At 38.3% G+C, this 10,980-nt stretch overlaps 1 protein-coding gene and 1 long non-coding RNA gene across 3 annotated transcripts in view; both read right to left on the bottom strand.

Annotated features, from left to right (window-relative positions):
• LOC129755523 (RNA-binding protein RO60-like) overlaps positions 1–10,980 on the bottom strand; it is a 131,705-nt gene that overhangs the window by 85,766 nt on the left and 34,959 nt on the right. The window lies entirely within an intron of this gene.
• LOC129755527 (uncharacterized) lies at positions 2,137–4,466 on the bottom strand. Of its 2 annotated transcripts, none has more exons than XR_008739274.1 (4): positions 4,292–4,466; positions 3,962–4,193; positions 2,386–3,880; positions 2,137–2,327 (listed from the first exon to the last, which is right to left on the bottom strand). It is a non-coding gene; the product is annotated as an uncharacterized LOC129755527 (long non-coding RNA). The 2 variants fall into 2 exon arrangements; XR_008739275.1 differs by having other exon boundaries at positions 2,386–3,883.

Consider the following 10,980-nt stretch of genomic DNA (forward strand, 5'->3'; position numbering starts at 1 on the left):
CATTTTGGTAGAATTCCACTTCAAATTATAAAAACTGACAATTGTCATTTATCATCGCTGAAATTTAGGAAAAATCTAATTGTTCCTGAAGTTTAAGGCATAAAATTTAAATTTTAGTTGCTATAGTTTAATACCATTTAATACGTTTGATATAGGGGAAAAAGGGCATGATAAAGCTTGCTTCAGTTAGAATTGGAACAAAAACAATTGCCTGTATTTCAGTTACAGGTCGGACTCGATTATCCGGAGACTCGATTATCCGGGATTCGATTATCCGGAATTTTAGACTCGATTATCCGGAGTTTAAAAAAAAATATTTTTTGTTTTAATTTTGATTTTGGTTTTTTAAATAATTTTAGTAGGGGAGAGTGGGGTATCGTGGGCCATGGGGAAACGTGGGCCACTTTTAATATCTCAGATGTGTGTTGAGATAAAAATTTTCAAACCAACTGTCATCGTCGTCGCTTTGCGTGAGCATATATTCCTATATGTTGTTGACTGAAATACGCATCATATGCTTCTTTTATTGATCAAGCTAAAAAAAGTTAGAAAAATATACTTACATAATTAAAAAAACACCCGCTAATTTAATCGATGGGGAACCTAAAGTGCATAACAAAAATATGCTCATACGCTTATGATCTTAGTTTTGTCATGATCTTTCACGTTGAAAGGCTGGTAAACGGTGGATAATGTGCAATGTCATATCACCTCTTATTCACAACTCCTATCTCTACCTCCCCGCGGTGCCGGCTGGGGTGCGAGTAACCTAAGCGGAGATCGGGTACCCAACCCCGGTGGATGCTTTGGTCGCATGCAGACTGAGAAGGTGGCCGCACGCGTCTGTTCCCCAGGTCAGGGGCGGCGTGCAACAACAACTGAGCGTCTGTTCTCCAGGTCAGGGGCGGCTCAAACAGCGTCTGTCTTGCAGCAAGCGGCTGAATTTATGAAATGCGGCTCCCGCCAGCTAAGTCCAAGATGGCAGCCCCATCGCGGGATAGGGACTTTAGGCTAACAACCTACTGCTCCTGAAATCTTTTATTGTTACAGAAAGTGAGAGAAGAAATAACCGAATTGGAACTTTGGCAACGACTTTTAGCATGAAAACACGGACTAGAATTGGAACTTGGAATGTTTTGACCCTTGCCCAGCCAGGAAAGCTGGCTCAACTTGCTAGAGAAGCTAGCCGCCTCAAGCTAGAGATATTGGGATTGAGCGAAGTCCGTTGGCCTAACACTGGAGAACACAAGACACAGTCCGGGCAAGTACTGCTTTACTCTGGCATACGAGGAGAACATGCTACTCGGGAACGAGGAGTTGGTTTCCTGTTAAGCCCGCAGGCCCATGCGGCCCTCATAAGATGGGAACCGATAAACGAAAGAATAACCGTAGCCAGATTCAGAACACGGGTTAGAAACCTTACAATGGTCCAGTGTTATGCGCCAACTGACGTTGCCGATTTGCAGGAGAAAGAGCAGTTTTACAGTCAATGAAACAGCGTGGTTGAGAGAATTCCGAAGGGTGACATTCAAATCCACTTAGGCGACTTCAACGCAAAGATTGGCTCCGATAATCAGGACTTTGAGCGCATCATGGGGCACCATGGCCTAGGACAGATGAGCGAAAACGGAGAGCTGTTTGTAGAATTTTGTGGCAACAACAACATGGTGATCGGTGGATCGCTCTTCCCCCATCGACCAGCACATAAGGTCACTTGGGTATCCCGAGATGGCCGAACAGAAAATCAAATTGACCACTTCTGCATCAGCCGAAAATGGAGAAGGAGCCTTCTTGATGTCCGCAACAAACGAAGCGCAGACATTGCACGGTAAACAAAGTTACTCTGTTCTGTATTAAAAGCCATACAGATTCGAGAAAAGTGTCTCCACTTAGTTTTATGTTTGGGCGCTTTTCACAGAGCGTGAGCAAAAAGCTTTTACACATTCGAAAGCTTACAGCCAGTTAGTCAATTCTGTATATTTTGACATGGGGATGCCCATTCATTTTTGAAATTCTTCCAAAAAGTAATTGTTTTTAAATAAAAAAATAAATTAAATGATTTTCTAAACAACAAGCAATCAGTTTTTATTGTCTTTAGAATCATTTTTCAAACATAAACAATATATTACATGAAATAGTATCGGTGTATCGAATAGTATTTTGCAGCCAAACCATTCCAGTGACATTCTGGTTATCTCGAAAAGTGACTTCCGCTCGAGCAATGCTTTTGCTTTAGATGGCACTGGATCTGTATTTTGTAGATTACAGATGGTGTACTGGGCGATTACGGCAGCAAATTCCGGGCATGTTCCGCAGTTAAGGTGCCACTAGAATCAAAACAAATTTTTATAAGTTGTTCATCGAAATGGAATTGAAAATACGTACCAATTAAAAGTTGGCCGCCGGCGCACACAGGGGTAAATGAACCTAATAAGCGATCAAAATTATTTGCGGACAAACGGTAAACGATAGACATTTGATGTCTTCGCAACATTTTTATATTTTTTGATAATCTATCAAATTCTTGAAAGAAAAAAGTGATTTTTTCATCTGGAAGGGAGATAAAAAAATTATTTCTTGAAATAATTAGTTTAGTGTCTTGATGTCTTCACAAAAGTTGTAGATCTTATTATTTTAAGCAACTTTGTTGAAGACATCATAAAGATCGCATGAAATTCAAAAAAGTTACGAGCATTTAAAAAATAACGAAAATTTTAACAAGTAATTTTGAGTGTTTATTTAATATCTTTTTAAGTACACGATTTTCAAACCTGGTATATTTGAGAAAGTTGTTCAAATTGTTAAAACACACAGTTTTGTAGAACATTTCAAATACATATTTCAACTAAGAAAGGAGATATACTGCAAAATATCCAAAATAATGCATTTTTTCAGTAAGTTATAACCTTAAGAGTTCGGACGAGTTCGGATATTTTTTTAAGTGGGTTTTGTTGGTCAAGTTATTGGCTTTCCATTGATATATACATTAAACATTAGTTTTGAATAGATTTTGTTCAAACAAGCAATCAAAAATGAGCTTTTTCCTCTTAAAACAGGAAAAATTGAGGTTTTTTTTCTTCGAATTTTAAGTGTTTCTAAAGGAAAAAGCTCATTATTGATTGCTAGTTTGCAGAAAATCTATTCAAAACTAATGTTTTATTTATATATCAATGGAAAGCCAATAACTTGATCAACAAAATCCACTCAAAAAATTATCCGAACTCGTCCGAACTCTTAAGGTTATAACTTACAGAAAAAATGCATTATTTTGGATATTTTGCAGTATATCTCCTTTCTTAGTTGAAATATGTATTTAAAATGTTCTACAAAATTGTGTGTTTTAACAATTTGAACAACTTTCTCAAATATACCAAGTTTGTAAATCGTATACTTAAAAAGATATTAAATAAAAACTCAAAATTACTTGTTAAAATTCTCGTTATTTTTTAAATGCTCGTAACTTTTTTGAATTTCATGCGATCTTTATGATGTCTTCAACAAAGTTGCTTAAAATAATAAGATCTACAACTTTTGTGAAGACATCAAGACGCTAAGCTAATTATTTCAAGAAATAATTTTTTTATCTCCCTTCCAGGTGAAAAAATCACTTTTTTCTTTCAAGAATTTGATAGATCATCAAAAAATATAAAAATGTTGCGAAGACATCAAATGTCTATCGTTTACCGTTTGTGCGCAAATAATTTTGATCGCTTATTAGGTTCATTTACCCCTGTGTGCGGCGTCTCGCAGCATCGAATATATTTCTGCATATATTTCTGATAGCCCACGCACTATACGATGCCCTTATCCTTTGGGTGCGCTTCGAAGAACACCGAAAGTAGACTTTCCACAGAGGGTTCTCATCCAAGTAGTTAGCATCCTGCTAACAATCAACAGAAAATTACTTTTCTGACAGCAATAATATTCAATTGGCACAATTAACTAAAATAAAAACACATACCTTCATTGCAATGCACGAGAATTCTTCCGGCTTTTATCTTTTCCGATCTATCAGGCTCATTTTATTCCTGTTTTCTTTGAACCATTTTTGGAACGTTAATTTCTTTTAGCAATTATTAGTGAACCTTCATGTAGGTTAACGTCTAGTTTTTCTTCTTTGTATTCCGATCCGTTGAGTTTCGGTTGCTGTCCGTCCTCCACCACTTAGAATATCTCCCTGTGTTCCTCGCAACCTACAAATATGAATGAAATTGTTTCAAATGTTTCAACCAATCATTTCTTATGAGGCAAAATGGCGTGAGTGAAAATTTAAAAAAATCAAAGTACTTACGCGATTTCTGTACATTTCCAGTTCCCTTTCAAATGGGATCCCGAAGCAACAAACGAATAATGTCCTTCTGCTTAATTTAAAGACGTTTATTAACGATTTAAGTATTTGAGATACTCATAAAACCATTTTTCGGATGAGCTTTTTTGCTATGACATCCGCTGCCAAAAGCATTGCAACAACAACTACTTTTTATACAGAGCTGCGTAATCGAGTTTTAGTTTCTATTTGAATATTGGCAACCCAAATTTACTCAGAATTGAATTGGGAATATACAAATTTTGAGCATCAATCGATTAGTCTAAACGAAAGTATATTCTCAACACATTTTATGTATAACTCAATTTTTCCGTGTGCATCTGACCATCACCTCGTCCTTGGCGAGATACGACTGAGAGTTGCGCGTGTCCAACGGCGCGAGGAGAAAGTCGGGTGTCGATACGACGTCCGCCGGTTGGAGAATCCAGAGGTGAAAAGGGCATACGTTGAACAGCTAGAATCCCGAGCCTCGGAGCTGCCGACAGACGGAACAGTCGAAGAACAGTGGTGTGGAATCAAGAATGCCTTTATCACGACGAGCCATAGTACTCTCGGTAAAGTTTGTGGAAGAAGGAGTGAATGGATGTCGGATGAAACCTGGAGGATGATCGATGATCGGAGAAAGGCGAAAGTCGGAATTGAGCAGGCATGTACCGGGTCAGCCAAAGCAGCCGCCCGCTTACGATATGCGGAGCTGGAAAAGGCAGTTAAACGAGCTTGTAGACGAGACAAGAGAGCCTGGACAAACTCCCTAGCCGAAGAGGGAGAAAGAGCCGCCGCCATTGGAGATATCCGATTATTATATGATATTTCTCGCCGCCTTAGTGGTGCAAGGACTAATGCAAGAATGCCGCTGAAAAACCGAGCAGGTCAGCTGCTGACAGATCGAACAGATCAGCTCAAGCGTTGGACTGAGCATTTTGATCAACTTTTTCGAGTTACAAATAGCAATGGCCAACAGAACCCGCAGCTCGAGGCGCCCACAGTAAGTCGCATTAATGGCGTCAACTCGGAAGCGCCCTCGTTGGCTGAAATAGAAGCGGCAATCAAGGACATGAAATCCAACAAAGCGCCTGGAATCGATTGCATTCCTGCTGAAATGCTCAAAGCCGACCCTGCCTTGTCAGCACAAATGTTGCACCGTCTATTCGCTAACATTTGGGATACTGCAACATTACCGGCCGACTGGATGCAGGGTATCCTCGTAAAGGTTCCAAAGAAAGGAGACCTAACAGAGTGCGGTAACTGGCGTGGCATAACTTTGATCTGTACAACCCTCAAAGTACTCTGCAAAGTGATCCTGAACAGGATCCAGGAGAAAATCGACGCTACACTCCGACGGCAACAAGCTGGATTCCGATCCGGACGATCATGTGTGGACCACATCACAACGCTACGAATAATACTGGAACAAATCAACGAATTCCAGGACTCTCTTCTGCTGGTGTTCGTTGATTTCGAAAAAGCATTTGACCGACTGAACCACGAAAACATCTGGGCTGCTCTTAGACGACGAGGGGTCCCAGAGAAACTAGTCCATCTCATCGAAGCACAGTACGAGGCATTTTCGTGCAAGGTCTTGCACGACGGTGTCTTGTCCGAACCAATCCCGGTAACTGCTGGAGTGAGACAAGGATGTATTTTGTCACCGCTGCTTTTTCTCATCGTAATGGATGAGATCTTGACTGGATCGATTGACTGTAGACCAAACCGAGGATTGCCGTGGAATCCTTCAACCATGGAGCAACTGAACGACCTTGACCTGGCAGACGATATTGTTTTGCTCGCCCAAACACAACAAGACATGCAGAGCAAACTCGACGACCTCACCGAAAGCTCCAAGGCAGCAGGTCTCAAAATCAATGTCGGAAAGACCAAGTCGATGGAAATCAATACAGAAAATCGTTCCAATTTCGTGGTAGCTGGACAACAGGTTGAGACAGTGGAGTGCTTCCAGTATCTTGGTAGCCAGATTACGCCTGATGGTGGGACCAAGAAGGACATCGAGACCCGGATCAGAAAAGCCCGATATGCGTTTGCGAGTCTCCGAAACATCTGGCGGTCACGCCAGATCTCTCTACGAACTAAGATCCGAATCTTCAACTCAAACGTCAAATCCGTATTGCTGTACGGGTGTGAAACTTGGTGCACATATGCGATGACGACGCGAAAACTGCAAGTTTTTGTGAATCGCTGCCTGCGGAACATCATCCGCGCTTGGTGGCCTGGCAACTGGATCTCAAACGTTGAACTTCATCGCCGGTGTCATCAAAAGGCGCTAGAAATCGAGATTCGGGAACGTAAGTGGAGATGGATTGGGCACACGCTGCGAAGAGATGAAAACGAGATTTGCAGAGAGGCGCTTGACTGGAATCCAGATGGGCATCGAAGAAGAGGCAGGCCCAAAAGCTCGTGGCGGCGAAGTCTAGCCGCTGAAATCCGCACAGTTGACGAGAACCTCGGCTGGCAGCAAGTGAAGACGCTGGCTCCGGATCGACAGCAGTGGAGATCTTTTAACTCAGCCCTATGCGCCGGTCAATCGGCGCTGGACCCTTAGGTAAGTAGGTAGGTTTCACGTGGAAATGGAATTTTTGATGAAACATCAATAAGTCACACAAACGCAACCAATTTGCAAATCATAGCTCGTGGGGAATCATGGGCCACACATCTTAAACCACCTTTATTTTTATGTTTTTATACACATTCAGAACTTAAAATACGTTTTATCTATCTGCAAAGTTTTCTTATGCCAAATGAAGAGTTATAAAAAATATTTTATCCATCCTACATAAGAAATTTTGCCAAAACGTTCGCAAACCAGGTTTTGGAATCTATTCGACATACACCGCTCTCTTTTTAATTTAATCATCTGGAATTGCTTTAAAATAACAAAATGAATTAAGAAATCACAGATTTGGGTCAACTCATAAACTTTGCATGTTATTTGGTCAATTTGGATTTGGTGGCCCACGATTCCCCACCATATTTCAAAACCCAAAAAATATTGCTTTTTTTCAAACAGTCAGAATTTGGGGAAAATAACTTATTGAAAATTTCAAAAAAATACCTTATGATACCTTGAAAATGTAGAAAACCATAACATTTTTTATTTTCATTTCATCTCTGATAATAAAAAAAGTTATGGAACAACGAAAAAAAGAGGCCCATGATTCCCCACTCTCCCATACTATAATTCACAAAATAATATTTTTATCAGACGGAAATAGGGGGGTCAGGGGCTAGTATAGTAGTTGTACTTTATATTAAAACTCGGTTATCGACAGTGTATTGTTCTAGATCAAACTCATTAACTCTATAATACATAATATAAATATGTGGTCAAGCAAGAACGTAGCTAGGAACAGTAGGGGTAAGAATAAGAGTTGTCAATGTGTTTAACCCTCTACATCAGCGGTCGGGGAACCGGGATAAATTACCACAAATGGGGTAAAAGTGAAATTCTTGGGGGTAACAGTTAATATTTTGTAAGTGAAAAGTGTATATTTTCATTTTACAATTTTATAAATTTGTTGGTTTTATTTCGATAGTAAAGAATTAAGCGGCATATGCAGAAGTGAATATTTCCCCCTGAGGCATTCAAATAACACGCTTTGAGAGCTCGCTTAGTGTTTACGGATACGTTTTTTTTGCTCTTCGTCATGGGGTAATATCAACTTAAATAAAAATGTTTTGGGGTAATGATTCAAAAAGTTCCCCGACCCCTGCTCTACATCCCATGGTAGCACAAGTTTGTAAATCTACTGTGATGCAATCAATAATTGTATAAACTTCCTTGAGTACTCATTGTGCTTGTCTATAAGCCTTCTTGAAATTAAGATATAGTAACTATTGAAAAACAATCTAGCAACTATTGAAACCATCAAACACTTTTTTCAACGAATTACAACTTTTGAGGCCATGGCGAACAACTTTTGTTCAAGCTCTTTCCTTACAAAAGCTTTTTTGTTGTTCAAATATTTAAAAAAATATCGTGGTATGTAACGGGTTTATTATTTATTATCTAGTTTAAATCGATTGTCGATTGTCTTCGGTTGAAAATGAGTGGATTTTGAAATGTATTTTAGTTTATGTACAAAGTATGATCAAATGTATAAACGTGAAAGTAGTAAGAAAAAGAGGGACTTAAGCTAGGGTGTCATTTCAGTATGTTCCCCTTTTGATATTCTTTTTTGTTACATTTTCATTTTGGTTAAATAAAATTCATATTTCTTGTCAGGAAACTTCTCGTTTATTTAAGCTTAAAAACAAACTCATTCATGGAATAACGAAGCATGAGAACAAAAATCACTTCCGAGATGTGTCAGGTCAAGGTAAAGTGAAATCAGTAATTGTTTATTATTACATATTTGTTTTTTTTTTCTTATCACGACTTTACCCCTTTTTCCTATAAAAATGATTTCTGGCTACGCCACTGCATTTTACAAAAGTAATGCACAACAAAATTACAATTTAACGTCCTTTTTTATGATTCGATTATCCGGAAGATTCGATTATCCGGAGTGAAAAAAAAATCGATACTCCGGATAATCGAGTCCGACCTGTATTTGTTATTGTATTCCAGATCATTTTCAAATACAATTGTGACATTTTCTTCATACTTTTAAGAAAAAATACGAATAAAATTATTTTTTACGGTTTCGAAGGAACTCTCGATTTTTTCCTGAAACACGGCTCATAAGGCCACACACCTTCTTCGTCCTGATTGATGTCTTTGACAACCTTTCCCTTTGCCCTGAGTCTCCTCTTCACTTCATGATTGCCCAGTGTTTCTCAATAAGGCGGAACTGGGGGCAGTTGGGTTTGTTAAGGTTTTTCATAACAAACTGGACCCATTTCTCTGCATACCATTCTTGAACGTTTTTGCTGTAATGACAGCATGCCAAATCTGGTAAAAGCATCACGGGATGGTCGTGGGATCGAATTCGGCTTCCATGATGATTGTGTGCACAGTACAGTCGATATGTGTAATATCAAAATCAAAAATACATACGTGAATCTGACAAAATTCCCGACACGTGGGTGCCAAGAATTTCCAAATCCGTCCACCAGGAGCGCCACAATATGAGCAAAAGTTTCCAATTCTGGCAAGATGAGCACTTCCAGATTTGGTAAAACTGTTTTTTTTTCAGACTTTTTTCGAATCACACCTTCATAAACTTGTATTTTCATTTGGTATATGCATGTTTTTCTAGAGAATAACATCTAGCTTCCATGTGGTTATAGAAAAAAATACTTTAAGGCAACCTCAAAAAAGGTTTCTCAAAAATATGAACGAATTGGACTTTCATGTTTTGCAACCGCTTTTTATAATCGCTAGAACTCCCACCTAATACTTGAAAGCTGAAATGGCCACCTTTAGCAAAAGAAACATTAATAAAACTAAAACACCAACATAGGGATCATCGCCGTACGTCGGAAAACCAGCGGGTTTTCAGTGCTTACTGTATTAAATTTTAAAGCAGTTTGACTAGGTCTTCTTGCTACTTAGAATATTTTTAAGTGTCTCTCATCCTAATCTCTGCCGTTCGAAGCATGAATGTGTCGTCACATTAGACTGAGTCAATTTGGGTCATTTTTAAATTTCTCAAACTTTGGGGTCTAAAAAGCTTCGTTTTTTATTGAAAACTGATCCATGATTTTTTGAAGAATTTTTAAGTAACGTTTACATCAGAAAATTTGAACTTTTAGGTATGTGTGGGAAAAATGAATATATCGTACTGAAAAATCAATATCATTTTCGTTTATTCTGTGGAATCAAGCCTGCTTATGGTTTTTCTGCCAAGTTATAAATTTTTCAAAGAGAATTTTCCGCTAAACAGCTTTGTCGAAGACCGTAACTTCGTACCTAATTAGACAAAAAAAAAGTTATTAGTTGTTTAATGGGGACTTGTCCTTTGGCATTGAAAAACAATAAATTCAATTAACCTCACTGCTGAGTCTGGCGAGGCGAGGATTACTTTTCATGCAATGCATTGAGAGGCACCAGCAGTGATGTCAATTGAATTTATTGATTCTAAATACCAAAAGACCTACCCCTGTTAAACAGCTAATAACTTTTTTGCCTAATAAGATACGATGTTACGATTTTGGAAAAAGTTGTTCAGCAAAAAATTTTCTTTAAAGAATTTAAAAATTCGCACAAAACCCATCACCTGGCTCGATTCCACAGAAGAAACAAAAATGACGTTAATTTTCAGAACAAAATATTCAATTGCCCCATACCAACATAAAAGTTCAAAATTTACTCACTGTAAACGTTTGCTCACTTAAAAATTCAGCAAAAAATCATGGATGAGTTTTGAGCCAAAACGAAGCTTTTAAGATCCCAGGGTTTGAGAAATTTAAAAATTACCCCAAATTAGTTTACTGGAAATTTATGTGCAAAAATAAATTCCAATTCTATTAAAATAATTTTCTTCATTGTTCTTTAGTCATAACAACTCATAAACATAACTTAGTCATAAACAACTTTTATATGTTTACATACATTTTCTCAATCAATAATGATGTAGTAAGTTAAAATTTCCTTAAGCTAACGGCTCAAAACATAACTCTAACCGATTCAGTGCACCTTTCGTTTACCGAGCGGATTCGGTATTACTTTTGAATAAATTGAAAACATGAGTTATTAT

The sequence above is a fragment of the Uranotaenia lowii genome, chromosome 3 (genome assembly GCF_029784155.1).
Source record: "Uranotaenia lowii strain MFRU-FL chromosome 3, ASM2978415v1, whole genome shotgun sequence".
NCBI lineage: Eukaryota > Metazoa > Arthropoda > Insecta > Diptera > Culicidae > Uranotaenia > Uranotaenia lowii.